Consider the following 14,412-nt stretch of genomic DNA (forward strand, 5'->3'; position numbering starts at 1 on the left):
TGCTCCTCATATCATCAGGGTCCCAGAACCTCTTATTCTTGACCTCTTATTTGGGTGCGGGTTCCAGACTCACACTGGTGCATTGTATCCCCTTGCTTCACTCTCCTGCCAGGTATACAACTCTTCCTGGTTTGCCTTGCTTGCAATCAGGGCCCAAGACCCTTTTATTCTCCCCTTCTTATATATCTCAGTGTCCCATACTCTCTTCTTCCGGCTTCTGTATTCACCCTGTTGCTTCCCAGGACCTTCAGCACCTCCTGGGAATCAGCGTACCTATTTCCTTCCTTCTCGCAGCTATCGACGGTTCCTGGGCAGCTGTGTCCTTTTTCGAGGCTCTGATAGCATTCAGGTCTCCAGCTGGGTCTTCAGCGACTCTGCAGTCTTCCAACGCTTCCTGGCTGTGCATTATCTCACTCGGGCGCTTCACCAGGGCCTGGTGCGTTCAGAGGATTCACTCGGTGGCAACCCGAGTAGTCCTCTCCTTTGGACTATGTCCGGGTTTTCCTTTTTCCTCCTGTTACGGCTTCTCCTCTCCTGCTGTTCCTTCTCAGAGGACCGCTCTATCTTCCCCTCTGTATCCCAGCTGAGCTGCTTTCAAACTCCTGCGTCGGATTTCTGTACAGCTGTGGACCAATCGCTCACGTTGAGAAGATAGACCGTTCACTCTGCTTCTGTAGAGTGATACTCAGACTCCGGGCTATCTTCTTCACAGTACCCGCTTTAAAACTATATGCATAACGCTTTGTACTTTCTGGTCTCTCAGTCTTGCCATCTATGTTGGGTTGACTGGCTTTTCAACAAAACATATTGGTTTTATCTAGAGAGGGGAAAGGAAAATTTAGGGTTGGAGAAGGGGTTAAGTGTATTGAAGCAGGTTCATACCGCATTCTCTGATCATGGTCGTTCCCAATCCCATAGAGGGGTTCCTTCCCAATGTGATCCTCCGTCGGTGCACCACCTCTAGGGGGACTAGTGTTCTGTGGACACACCGCCCTGGCCCCATAAGAAAGGTCTCCCCCTAGAGGAGAAGGGACGGCATCCTCAGATTTGTCACACAGAACTACTGCAATCTTCCAACACACACACAGAATGTGTACAGCATGGACAACAACAATGCATAATGTTTTGTCAAGGTGTATAACAGGAACCCCTAGATTAATGACCCAATGTGGCCTCTTCAAAATAAATACACACACACACATTGAATCTAAGTGATGATGACATACACACAAATAGAACATGCTCACCATTTACATCAACACTGCAATCTTCCAACACACACACATACACTGAATGAGTACAGCATGGACAACAGCAGTGCACAATGTTATGTCAATGTTTATATCTGGAACCCCTAAATTAACGGCACAATTAGGCCTTTTCAGAATAAACACACACACGCACACGCCCAGAGTTTGAAATGAAGACTCCATTCATTTGCAGCGTCTTACCATTCATTGAATCTAAGTGATGATGCTTCCTGCAGCCTCAAGTGTGTATCTCACATTACAACACCCATCCCCAAAAACACTCAAACGATGCTCAGACCACATACTATGAAATAACTCTAGATTTAGTCATAAACAGCAAAATCATGTGGCCTTGTTGTTATTCTTCTGTCAGTTCGTGCAATTGATCTCATTGCCCAAAGACCTAGGAAAGTGTTTTTCTTCTGATGCTGTGTCTTCTCGTGTCTCCACCTGATCATTGCACTGGCCCTCAGTCAATCAACCAGACAAACAACAAGAGTTTCTCATCACTTGTTGCTTTTCATTGTTAGCCTTTATCAAAGTGTGGCAATTACTGTAAAGCATCGAGGATCAAATTGCATGCACAACTTGTGGGTGTGGTGGCAGTTTTGCATTTCAATCTTGCCATCCTTCTGATAGTCAGTGACCATTTCATGCAGCATAATTCTTTCCTTTTTGTTTGCCATGAGTTACTTGCACTGCACAACCAAACTGTCAATCATCAGAAGGCTACTCATTAGGTATAATTGCAATGCACCCCATATATGCCAATTAATCACAGCATCTGTTGGTGCCACAATTGAGGCATAATGTGGTATTCACAGAGAAATCTGCAAATCTCTCCTTTCCCATGTACAATGCAGAATGTTTTGTTTAATATGTGCATGCATCTTTCCACATCCCCATTGCTCTTGGCCATCCTGGGGTGATACACTTGTGAGGATGATTCAAAGGAATTATGGACCGGTGACCAAGCGTACTGGCTCAGTGATGTTATGTTATATTATATGGCATTTTTATAGCGCCTAATGCCATTGGTATGACTTCAAAGTGCTGTGGGTGAACAACCTTGGAGGACCGAAGTCCGAGGTATGAGAATTGAGAAGAGGATTTTAGAATGCGTGTGTGTATTTTAGCCAGTACGAAGGTAGACAAGAGCGGCTAAGTCCTTAATAGCAGCCCATGGAGTTCTGGCTAGTGGATGGGTGATGTTATAGGCTGACAAGGAGACTGATTATGTGCCCAGCTGGACCACATTTCTTCTTGGGACTCAACTGCATTCTAGTGGCCGATGGGATGTGTGTTGTGGTGTCGAGTAGGGAATTATTTCAGGGGAATGGGGGTGGGTGGCTGTTCTCAGACTCACCCCTTTCAGATTCAAAGTCTTCTTTGTAGAAGGTCTTTCAGTAGTCTCTACTCCCTTCTTTCGTGAGTGTAGACGGTCGGTGTGTAAGAAGAGACGATCTTGTCCAGTCTCCACCTTGCTAGCCTGGTTAGATATACATGCAATGAAAGGTGGAATATAGGAGGAAACCCAAATAAAGTATGGGGAAAAGCTGATGACATGAAAACCCCTTATTCGCAGTTGGATGGTAGGCAGAGTTCCAGTTTCCTCTCGTTAGATGGTATCCACAGATGAAAGATGTTGGAGATTGTAAAGGAAGAATGACTGCAGGAAATGTAGTTACAAGGAAGGAGGATCACAGTAACTGCAGGCAGCAGAGCAACAGGGAAGGACGAAGACAAAGAGGCCAGAGCGGTAGGTAAGGGTCAAAGAGATAAAGAGCAAGGCACAGAAAAAAACAACAGGGTAGCGTTCCCGCAGGCGATCCTTACCAGAGGGGTGCAATGCACCAAGTCTGCTGGCAAACTGTACTAAGTAAAGTGACTGCCACGGCAGGGCACCATATTGTGAAACGACTAGACCACTGCATAGAGTTACTAGGAAACGTAACGTCAAGCCAACAAGGCTTGCAGAGACTCCTATAAAAATACCAAAGTCCTTAATCCTTATTTATTAAAAAAATTGAAAAGGCACATGTGAATATGTGAATATTGAAGCACCAACATTTAGGGATACCAACAACCAGAAGTAGTTGCCTTGAGGACGACCTAGTGTCGAAATACATCGACTGTGATTGCAAGTACCATTAAATAGCTTCAGAACTATAGACTTTTGAATTTTACCAACTAACACACAAGTGTACTTACTTTAGAGAGGTGAAGCGCCGGCTGCCAGCATTAGCACTTTCTCTGTACAAATTTGACTAGGGAGGTTTTGGGGTTTATCTCCCAGTGTTGACGCTGCTGCATACCACACAACAAAAGATTAAGGTCATAGCGCACCCATCTACGGTCATACCCCAACACCTTTTCCTAATTTACATTGTTCATAGTCTGCATTCACTAATGGACTGACGAAAGCTGTAACAGCTTGTCATGAGAGGACAAAGGCAGTGGATATGGCAAGGGAAATGTGCACAAGAACACATAGTGAATAGCTTTGTGTCAAACAATAGGCACTCCAAAAGTAAGATACATGTACACTAAAACCTCAGGATGTGCAAGCAGAGCATGTTAAGAATACAAATACATGAAAAGGGATGTGGGCTAAGCACTTAGAAGCTTCGTAAGAGTACAAAGCAATCTGGCAGGCTCCTCGCCTATAATTGCTGTTGCAGGCACTGTTAGCGCTAAACCCACATACAGGACAAGCAATGACAGGATCTGTGAGATAACACCCTTGATGGTATTGTATAAGGTAACTTAAAGACAATGCTCACAAGGATGAGAAGCACCACTTGTAGTGTCAGCGAAGCGCATGAACCCTGCTGATCAAACAGGGACCCAGAAAGCCTATAACAACAAAGGAAGGATAACTTAATAAATACGAGTCCTGACAAGGGGCAAGCAGGAAAGTTGTTTACAGAATAGTGAGGAAAGCATAGGCATTCACACAGGAGCTGAATACAAGAGCACACTACACATAAAAATTAGTAGAGAACAAAGAGAGACGTGCAAGGGAAACCTAGGAACAGATTCCAAGGGACAGTAAAGGAACAGGAGCAGGGAAAACGGAATTACCAGTGCAAAACCTCCCCCTTTGCCCATCCAGGGAAGGAATGAAAATGGTACAAAATAGTAGATCTATAAATGAGCGGTGGCTAAAGGATCAAGGTTACACCGCAGAATAGGGCAAAGTCAAAGGAATACATCACACAGACAAACTGGGCTGCACAGGAAAAGGAAAGCGCTGGAATGTGCTGACTGCAAAACAGAAGAAGACAGAAAGGGAATCCAGGAAGCAGAATATACTGATAAGCACACTAAATTCCAAATCTAGGAACAAGAAATAAGAAACTAGGAACTAGACACTATGCATAAGAACCAGGGACAAGGGGCCGGTCACAAACAGGAACAATGCAAAAATGACCAGCGGTGGACTGAAGCAAACTGATGCTTTTAAAGATGCTAACAATCATATGCTTCAGGTGTGATGTGATGCTTGCTAGCACCTGCAGCCACAGGCGTTCTTTATCCTCCAGCCAACCTTGTCCTGGATGGGTGGAGATGAAGCAGTCAGCATAGAATACTAGGAAGCCTAGTCTTTTGACTAAAAAAGCATACTGGCTGGCAAAAACTCAAAATGGAACCAGAAGGGAAGTGAAATGGAAAATAGGGGTTTGAGCTCCCAAATCAGCACACTACTGTGCTGTAGGGAAACCATTCCCAAATCAGGCGCCCAAGTGGTGGGAGTGAGAGCAAAGGGCTCAAATCGTGACATAGTTGTAGTTCAGCAATGCATTAAGATTTAGCATCTTGAAGAATTTGTGAACCTCATCACCACTGTGCATGACAGAAGAAATATTTGGCAGAAATATGCATCTCCCCACTGCCAAAAACCACATTTCTCGACATTCCAACCATTAAGCCCAATGAGTACCTTGCGTAGAGAGAGCCATTGCATCCTGAAATCGCCCTGTTGACTTCACACGGTCAAAAGGGGGTCTTTTCCTGCCAGGCGAAGTGGAGAAGTCTGATGCATCTTCACTGCTGTCACCAAAGTTCCCTTTCTGTACATCCCTCAGCACTACACCGGCCCAACACAGGCCGCACAAGCACTAAAGAAGACTGGGCTGCTCACCTTCCCCCAAACTAGCCATGTAGAGGAGCACAGGCCATGGGATGGGCTGTACCAGCACCACGGAAACAGGCTAGCAGTCCTGCTGTAAAAGTAACAGTACCATAGAGCTACTGGCAATAGGGTATTACAGCTGAGACAGGCCCATTATTGCAGGGAGCGCCACAAAAGCACTCCATGTGTATACGCTGGTCACTAGAACAGACCAACCTGTCTGACCAAAGAGCCCTGCTTACCGAGCAACCCTGGGAGGCACCACACCTTTTGAGCACCACTAATAGCCGATCGCAGCAACTTGCCGAATCCCTAAAGCTCCCAGGAGTCGAAACCCCTCACCCAACAGGTGTATGACATGTCGGACATTACAACACATGCTTCCACAAACACAACAGACACATGCCTTACAATTTCAGGGACAGTGTACACATCTCTCATAAACAGGAGTGCAGGCTGTCATGTGAACAGTGCAAACACTCCTGAAGAAGAGAACATGTCCACCATGAACAGGGCGAGGGCAAGCTTTCCAAACAACGGGTATAGCATGAGTATGACCCTCACACAGTCCTCTTATGAACAGATACAGATGTGGCATGGATTTCCTCACAGAGAAGTGCATCATGGGCGGGGTCTGTTCAAGCAAAGAAGTATAGTTATAGCAGGGAGGTCACTAGTTTCCCCTCACAAGCAAGAATCCCACACAAATACATATAGCCTTGACAGGGTTGCTGCAATCTTCCCTCAAAAAGTGTGTACAGGTGCAGCATGGGCAGGGTGAGTGCAAGCATCTCACAGATTAGAAAAAAGTACAGTACAGGCAGGTCCAGTACACGCAATAAGAACATGTGCTGAAAAATATGGACCAGGGTTAGCTTTCCTCACAAACAGGTTGTGCTATATCCATGAAAAAAACAGTGCATGCCTCTGTCACAAATAGTTATTTTATGCAAGGTTTCCTCACACACGGTACGGGAACAGAATGTATATGGCTAGTGCAAGTCTTCTCCACAAGTAGGTATAGCGTGCATATAGCCCTAAGTTACAAGTGCAGCATGGGCAGAACCAGCTCAAGCTTACCCTCAAAATGGTACATAGACAGCAGGTGGCAACTTGGTCTGAGTTCTACGTGGGAGGCAGTAGTGTTACTCAACTAGTCCCTAATCCACTGTTACAGGCAAATTGGTACCTGGAAAATAAAAAAAGAACACAAGGGTGAAAAACCAGCACTTTCTTGATAGAAGATATCCAATCAAGGACACACATCATTGAACATATTCAAATATACTTCTTTCTGATGAAGCATGTGTTCATGTCAAAACACGAGGAGGGGAACAAAGCAATATTGAAAAAATGAGGATCTGCGTAATATTGAAATAATTCAAAACTATAAAAACAAGGAGCCAATACCATGAGGAAATATGGAATTAAAGATACTCCTCAAATAAACACCATTTATTTTTTAGAAGAATAAGTATTTCTATGAGCACCTTCACATCTTTAGACCGCATTAGACCTTGTGAGAAATGATGTATTTTAAATTGGATGACCAATTGTATGAGCTCCAGCTTCTGTAACCATTTTTCAAATAGTGTATTTGTTAAATACAGAGTGACAATAATTTAGTTGGCGCTTCAGTTCTCTGAGATCGTTTTCTTCAATACTATGGGCCTCATTACAAGTCCGGCGGAAGCCGTGGCGGTAAAAGCGGCAGGCTGTTGCTGGACTTGTGAAGTTTTCTGGCACCTGGCTTCACAGAAACACTGGGGCATTACAGCCCCGGCGGTTCTTAAAGTCAATCCCCTGTTAAGTAGTTCAATCAGGCAATACACCCTGGTCTCAGCCTCATATGCAGCGCACAGCTGAAATGCTTATTTTATTATATCTATAGGTTCAATATTCTGATTGATATACCACTCATATCACACCGCTTCTCAAATACTCCAGGTCACAATGGACCAGGAATCAGGCTGGTTGGTAAAGGTAATATTTATTTATTTATTTAAAATTCAAATCAAACATATACATTTATCAGGGAGCAGCAATCACCATTGTGGTGACAATGACAGACAAAAAGGTATGTAATGCACTTAAATTCACTCTTTAGCAACACCAAAAGAAAATACCAGAGAAAAGAACACTTTTGGCTTGTTTGGAAAGATAGCACTTAAGTTAGGATTTCCTACTGCAATATTCCTCAACCCACAAACAAACAATTCTAAATAGATGTTAGGAAGCAGCAGGTAATCAGGAATAAGGAATAGAAAACAGAATTAGAATCCAGCCTTCCCTCCCCAAACAAGAGAGAAAAACAGATTTGAAATCTTAAACTTTAAAATGACATTCGTAAATGGTTGAGCAAAACAATGAATGTATGCAAAAATCCTTAATTCAATACAATTCTCTCTGGGAGCAACATTGGAAAGTTACTAACAATCATGAGCTATAGTCTCAGCAAAAGTAAACACTTTAAATCTGAATGGAAGGTTGAAAAGAATTTAAACAAAAAATCAGTGCAGTTTTTGGGTTGGGATGTAGCTATAGGTCTTAGGTATAATCCAGAGTTGAAATGAAATCTCTAGCTATTAAACTGATGGAGATATGAAATGTTGAATGAGAGGCGTTTTTAGAAAAATCGGGTAGTGAAAACAGAAAAGAAACTCAGTTTCTCAGACAAGAACATATTTACTATAGTTTTACTCTATGCTAGAGCATTCTGGTCAGAATACCAAGGAGGGACACAGTAAGCTCTAGAGTTGTTCATGACTTCAACACCAGATCCCCAGTATCCTCACCGGCGGAACCAGTCAGATCACTTGAAGTGGGATTGAGAGTTTAAGATTTACACAAGATAAAATGACTAAAGAAATGGTGCTTAACAAGATAAATCAAAGACAGGATAGTAATAAGGATTCTGACAAGGTTACAAGTTATTAGGTAAGGATAGGATGGTTTAGAGATTGGGATGAGACAAGGCAAGGCAAGGTATGCTATGGTTTTCTATGATTCCTATTAATACTTACAGACAACTTTAATGTAGGATTTTGGACCATCAAGGGTTCTGGTCATCACACGGATCGGGTCTGACCAAGGTCAGATGGCCAAATCTGGTGGACAGGATCATCTAGGCTGTTCTGGCACTGGACTGCACTGGACTGGCCCTTCTGGTTACTGGAGACTGGAGATCAGTGGGATGGCAAGTTTGCAGCAGGCATGGATCTAGTAGTAGCAAGCCAGTTGGAACAGCATGCTTCCCTTGGGTTTTTCGGATTTTTAGAATTTGAGGCCTAGCTGAAAAGGGTCAGCAATGCATAGGCCTTGGCTTTGCAATGAAATCTGGAATCAGGATCAAGTAGGATGAAGAAATCCAGAACAGGACGCCACACAGGAAATCAGGAAGAAAGTCAGGAATCCGTGTCTCCCTGTGTGCTGTCAGGTTCCCTTATGTATCATGCCAAATGACATCACTAAAGTATATGGTAGGGGCAGGCTTGCTACCCACACCCATAATGCTAGGATTGGGCAAGAGCATAGTTTCCTCCCTGCTCTTCACTGATTGGATCACAGAAAAGGATGTCATGTTTATGGGATGATTTTTACAATGACTAGAAACCTCCCCTAGCCGTGGAATCAAAATCTAATTTGACCACAAATACATATTTATACAGTTATGACCTCTGAGAAAATCAGGTACACAGCTTACTTATTTTGTGGGTCATATTTCAATCCAAACCCCAAGTCTGTGGGACCTAGTTTTGCCTTTCTGCTATATTTTGGCAACTTTAACCATGAAAGATTTAGCCTATAATTTCCCAACTTTGTACACAGATGCGCTTTACCCCTAGGATGTGTGTCCAAAATGTTATGTGCGCAATATCAATACTTTCCCCACAATTTGTCATTCTTTACAACTTCTACCACGTCTTCAAAGAAAGATCATCACATTAGATTTAAATCTACAAACAATTTATATTTTTCCTCATTTTTGTTGCAAAGTTAAATGTCTTTAAAGTTCAGTTACAAAATAGGCTTTTTAAAACCAACAGGAAGTCTATTGTCACTTATCAGTTTTTTTTCTTTTGCCCAACTGCAAGCAAATGTCAATTCCTTTGAAGCAGGATGAGGGGCCTCCCTTTTGATTGATGTTTCCTGCCCCTCGCACTTGACAGGTGAGAGTCTTAGCCTGCTATTGTCTCAGCATGGAGCAAAGATGAATGTCTGATGTGGCTTGCAAAGTCCCATTGTTCTGGGTATTCAAAGCCTCTGTATGGGAGGACAGGTCTTTAGGACCTCCCTCCCCCACATTGCCCACCTATGTGATGCTCATGACTCGTCGGCAGCCCCCATGCACCTTGGCCCGGGAGGCAGGGTGGCTGCGGATCGACAAGTGAGGCTGCACGGCTCACCTTATAGCATGCATAGACCCCATTTTGTAACACACCGAGACTCCATTTCGAGTATACTGAACCCAGGCCTCAGTAGAACAGCCGGCCTACAAACGCTGCAGCTCAGCCCCTACTTGAACACGCACAGAGAGTCCTGTACTTCCCCCCAGCCTCCACCCCATGGCAGATCCGCTGAAGGCCCGTTCTCACGAGCAACTAGACGTGAACAAGCAACAGAACACACATAACAGAACAAACACTGTATCATTTACCTTCCGCAGTACATCATTGCCCTAGAAGTGACCAGACTTGTAGTTGGGGTCTGGTAAAGAACAAAAGTCGTCCCTATCAAGTATACCCCATCCTAGCGCTTAACGCTTGTTATATATGGTGCTCATGACCCCCAGCCCAGTCCCCCCAAATGAGAGGTGGAACATGAATGTAAAACTTTCGAGTTCCTCAGTCTTATCCCTGATGCTAAGATGTGTATTGAAAAGTGTTAAAACGTATAACGCCAGTTACTCGTATTAAAGCGAGGTGACCCCCGCCAACCCGAAGACACCTCCATGTTCTGATACCTAATGTATGATCACTCGACAATCCGCCTTGTACCGACTAATGTTTGCTGCTGTTGTAAAAAGGGTAACAAAAAAGCAATATATAAAATACGTGCGTATGATGTGATGAAATATGTTGTACTGCATGTGAGTCATCTAGGGCATTGAGCCAGTTTTTATTATAATCAAAATGTTAGATTAACACATTGTTTTCCTGTTCCTGAGTATATAACCCAACCTGGTACTACCTCACGTTTGTTGTATGTTCACCTTCCTCATGAGTTGCAAGCATCAGACTAACTAACGTTATGTAATGTATGTGCCAATGAAAAACTTCCAGTTACTGCACCTAGTAATGCAAGCACATGGGACAGCAGAAATGTGTACTTTACCTAATGCCCCCAGCCCTAACAATCTGTCCTCTCTAATAGTATTTGTACAGCCCAGTGAATAGAGACTCGCACAAAGTTACAAGTCCATCTCCCCTCCACCCTCCACGCCCGCCGGGGCTTGCTGGTGTTCGAACAGCACAGCTTCACCTCCCCGCATTCCTGATGGACCCGCTTCAAGTATTTACCTCCCCCATGTCAGAGGCTGACATACAACCACTGTCTACTGCCATGGCCAGGCCAAGTGAATTACGAGCTACCCGGTCCTAAATCTCACTGCCTTTGAGGTGCCAGCTATGTGCCCCCTCTGACCTAATGGTATTCTAGTTCACCCCAAATTCAACAGACCACGAAGCTGTCCTTGTGCAAACATCCCCCAGAGCCATCATTTACTGCAGCTAACAGGATAAAATGATGAAGGTAGCTTGACCCGTGCCCCCTGACAGGACACCTGGACCCATGAGACTGGGCCCTTTGTTAATGACAACTTTACAATGATGTATGAAGGGCGCCTTGTATTGCATACTGCTTCCCTGTGTCCCCGCCCAGGTGTTAGATTGATGTGGTAGAAGTTTTACATAACAACTTGGTATAGATGAGTGTGATGGATGTGTATGAATGGCCACAAGGGCAAGTTTCTAGAACCATAGTGATGAATCTTCATTGACAGCCAGTGCCCTGGAGCTCCACCCCGACGAGCCCAGCTGACCCAAGCACATCGTGATGCCACCACGTGGATCCCCGCCAATCATGGAGCACCGAGCATATAGTTAACATAGTAGCTAGACGTCGCCATCCAATCCCCAAGACTATGTAGCCCCTATAGCTTAGCTCATGCATGACGTGTATTTGTAATATAAATGACTGTCTTTGCTATTGTCAGACAGAGCGCTCTCGGAGTTTGCAGAGTCCTTTGCATGCCCTATATCGATTTAGATAAAAAACCTTTTAATTTCAACCGCACTTGGTCGTAGTCTCATTCCCTCCTGTGGTGTGTCCTTTATTGCCTCTCATTGAGGAGGGTTAACTGCCTTATTGGGGGACGCTTACTTTCAGTGGTGACCCCTTAGACGTGATTCGTCTCTATTGTCCCCTTTTGGCATGAGACGTCCCCGGCCACAGTGGAGATGCACGGTGCGCCCGTTCAAGAGAGCTGCCCGCCTACGGCAACTGGCACGCATAGACGTGCGCATGCAGTAGGGAGAAAGGGTACGGGTCCCACTCCAAAAAACCATTAGTACCACTCGCCGGAGCCAGGGGCGGCCATTGAGTGTGAGGCAGCGCCGCTTGGACGGACTGGGCCCGGAGAGTCTCGGATCAAGACGGGCACGTGAGTATTAAGTGTGAGTAACAATAAAAGGAGGGGGATAGAGACCAGAATGTACGGGGTCAAGTGAGGTAAAGAGGTTTTTTTTCTTAAGGGTAAATCGACTGGTACTTTAATACTTTAATACTTTCCTCTTTCTCTGCATATGGCCATTAGGATAACAAGGTGAAAAAAGGGAAGACGGAAACCTAGCTCTGCAAGGGGGTAGAAGGCGGCGCCACATAGTGCTATCTTGACTAGTGCTGGGAATAAGTGAAATAATGGAGAATAGAAATAAAGGTGTCTGAGAAGAAAGAGACACGGTGTATAGATTAGAAAACGCTTTTCTCTTTTTCTTTAATCTAGGTTGGATTATATCGGGGAATACTCTATAAACTTTAAGGGTTGAAGGGAAGAACTGGGTAAGGGACAGAGGGACTTTTGCAAAGGAAATTACAGGGCAAGGAAAGGGAGGGTCTTTGTTATGTGTTGTAAGTCAAATGTTTGTTGGATGTTTATCATGTGTTGAATACGCTATGCTTTTTCCATTAAAAAAATTGCACTGCAAGGTTATAATGCTAAATTAATGGTAACAAGGGTTTTGTGAAATGGTCATTGTAAGTGTGACCCGGTAAGGTTTAGGGCTGAGAAACGTTGCAGACATATTTTAGTATTTAAGAATTGCTAGTACTAAACACACACACGTGAGCTACAGTGATAGTTACAGGTAACACAGGGGGGTGAACAACGAAAGAATAACATGGGGGCTGAAACACCCCTGGCCCACATTTGTAAACATTTACCAGGCTATGCAGAGCGCATAACCAAGTATCATGACCACTGGGTCACGAAATTGAAGGGAGAAGGGCTACTCCAGGTATGGCCCCAAGGAGGGTCGTTTGATAAAAGTGTTCTGGACATGGTAGCCACATGCTTATTCATGAAATACAAGGGAAAACAATTTCATAGTAGAAGAGAGATATTAGATTTATGGAGACTATTTGAAGAAGTGCCCCCACTCAAAAGGAAAGAAATAGCGCAGGAGCAGCCCACTACTAGCACCACTCCCCTGGCAGTAGACGAAAGTGAAGGTGAGGGTAGGGGGAAATAGTGGTCAATTGAGGTAACGCGGTTGTACCCTCTCCTAAATAAACCGGTGCCCGCTGAGGGGTTTAGTGATCCCGTGTATGTGTCCACACCTAGTCCCGCAGCTGTCCGACGACCCACTGCACTGCCACCGTACGATTGTCCCGGGACTAGTGGGCAGGTGAGTACTCCTACAATAGATATCGAGAAATTAACAGAAGACTTAGATTCCCGACTCTCAATGGCCCGGAGTATCTAGAATACAAAATATATGTGAACAAGGTGGGACAAACATGTCAAGAAATGAGCAAACGCCAAGGACACAAGCACTTGACAGGTCCTCCGAGGAAGGGTGGAAAAAGGGGGAAAATACTGTTCCGAATACAGGAAGAGCCAACTAGAATAATAGAATTGGAACCACATGTGCTCGGAGAAAACACAGGGGAGGGAGGAATGGCCACTCGAGGAATGAAAGAGCTGTGGTGTGACATAGAGGACGATGAGCTGGAAGCTGGAAGACTGGGGGTAGCAGCAGGGGGAAGGCCGGAAAGGTTGGATGAGACACCTCTGGGGAGGGCCATGGAAGAACAGTTGACTGGGAGATTAAGAAATAGAATGGGAAGAATGGCCACGTTGTGGAGAAAAGGGTCGAAGGTGAGTATTGGGAAAGGAATCAAGAATAAATTGCAGCTTCTGCTGATACACACAGGAGGTGGGAGGCCAAATTACATACCCAGGGCTCAGATGGATAAGGCCAATTTATTAAAATTATTGCCCCTGCATGTTCGGAGGAGCAAGTAAATGGATATATGCGTTTGAGAAGCATACAGCGGGGGTGCCATTAGCAGTGGGTGATGTCAAAAGTTTGTTGGTATTGGCAGTGGGCGACCAAGCAGACAGGGTCTGGGAAAAGGCTGGTTTCCCGGGAATAACACTAGATTCTGACCGCCATGATGGAGCATCCTTCAATACAGTGCGCACAAGGATATGGGATGCTTTGAGAGACACATTCCCAGACATCCCTGATTTACAGTCAGTAATGCAGTGTACCATGAATGATGGGGAAGATGCTATGGATTTCATTTTACGGGTGCAGGAGATGTGGAGAGTGGAGACGGGTACGGCCGGTCAATCAACATCCCTATTTTACTTTATAATAAAGAGAGGGCTCCCAAAAGAAGTTCAGAAAGCACTTGACAAAATAACAGGGATTGAAGGGAAGGGCTGGCCCGAAATTCAAAGTATAATAGTGCAAAGAATCAAAGAAAGGGAGAAGGAGATAGCACAGAGAAATTTGGCAGACG

At 44.6% G+C, this 14,412-nt stretch overlaps 1 long non-coding RNA gene across 2 annotated transcripts in view; it reads right to left on the reverse strand.

Moving 5' to 3' along the window:
* LOC138493158 (uncharacterized) overlaps positions 1-14,412 on the reverse strand; it is a 129,905-nt gene that overhangs the window by 70,162 nt on the left and 45,331 nt on the right. For both annotated transcript variants that reach the window (XR_011276284.1, XR_011276283.1), the window contains exon 3: positions 6,466-6,574. This is a non-coding gene — a long non-coding RNA (uncharacterized lncRNA). The remainder of the gene's footprint in view (positions 1-6,465; positions 6,575-14,412) is intronic.

Source organism: Ambystoma mexicanum, chromosome 10, assembly GCF_040938575.1.
Source record: "Ambystoma mexicanum isolate Mex_15411 chromosome 10, UKY_AmexF1_1, whole genome shotgun sequence".
Lineage (NCBI taxonomy): Eukaryota > Metazoa > Chordata > Amphibia > Caudata > Ambystomatidae > Ambystoma > Ambystoma mexicanum.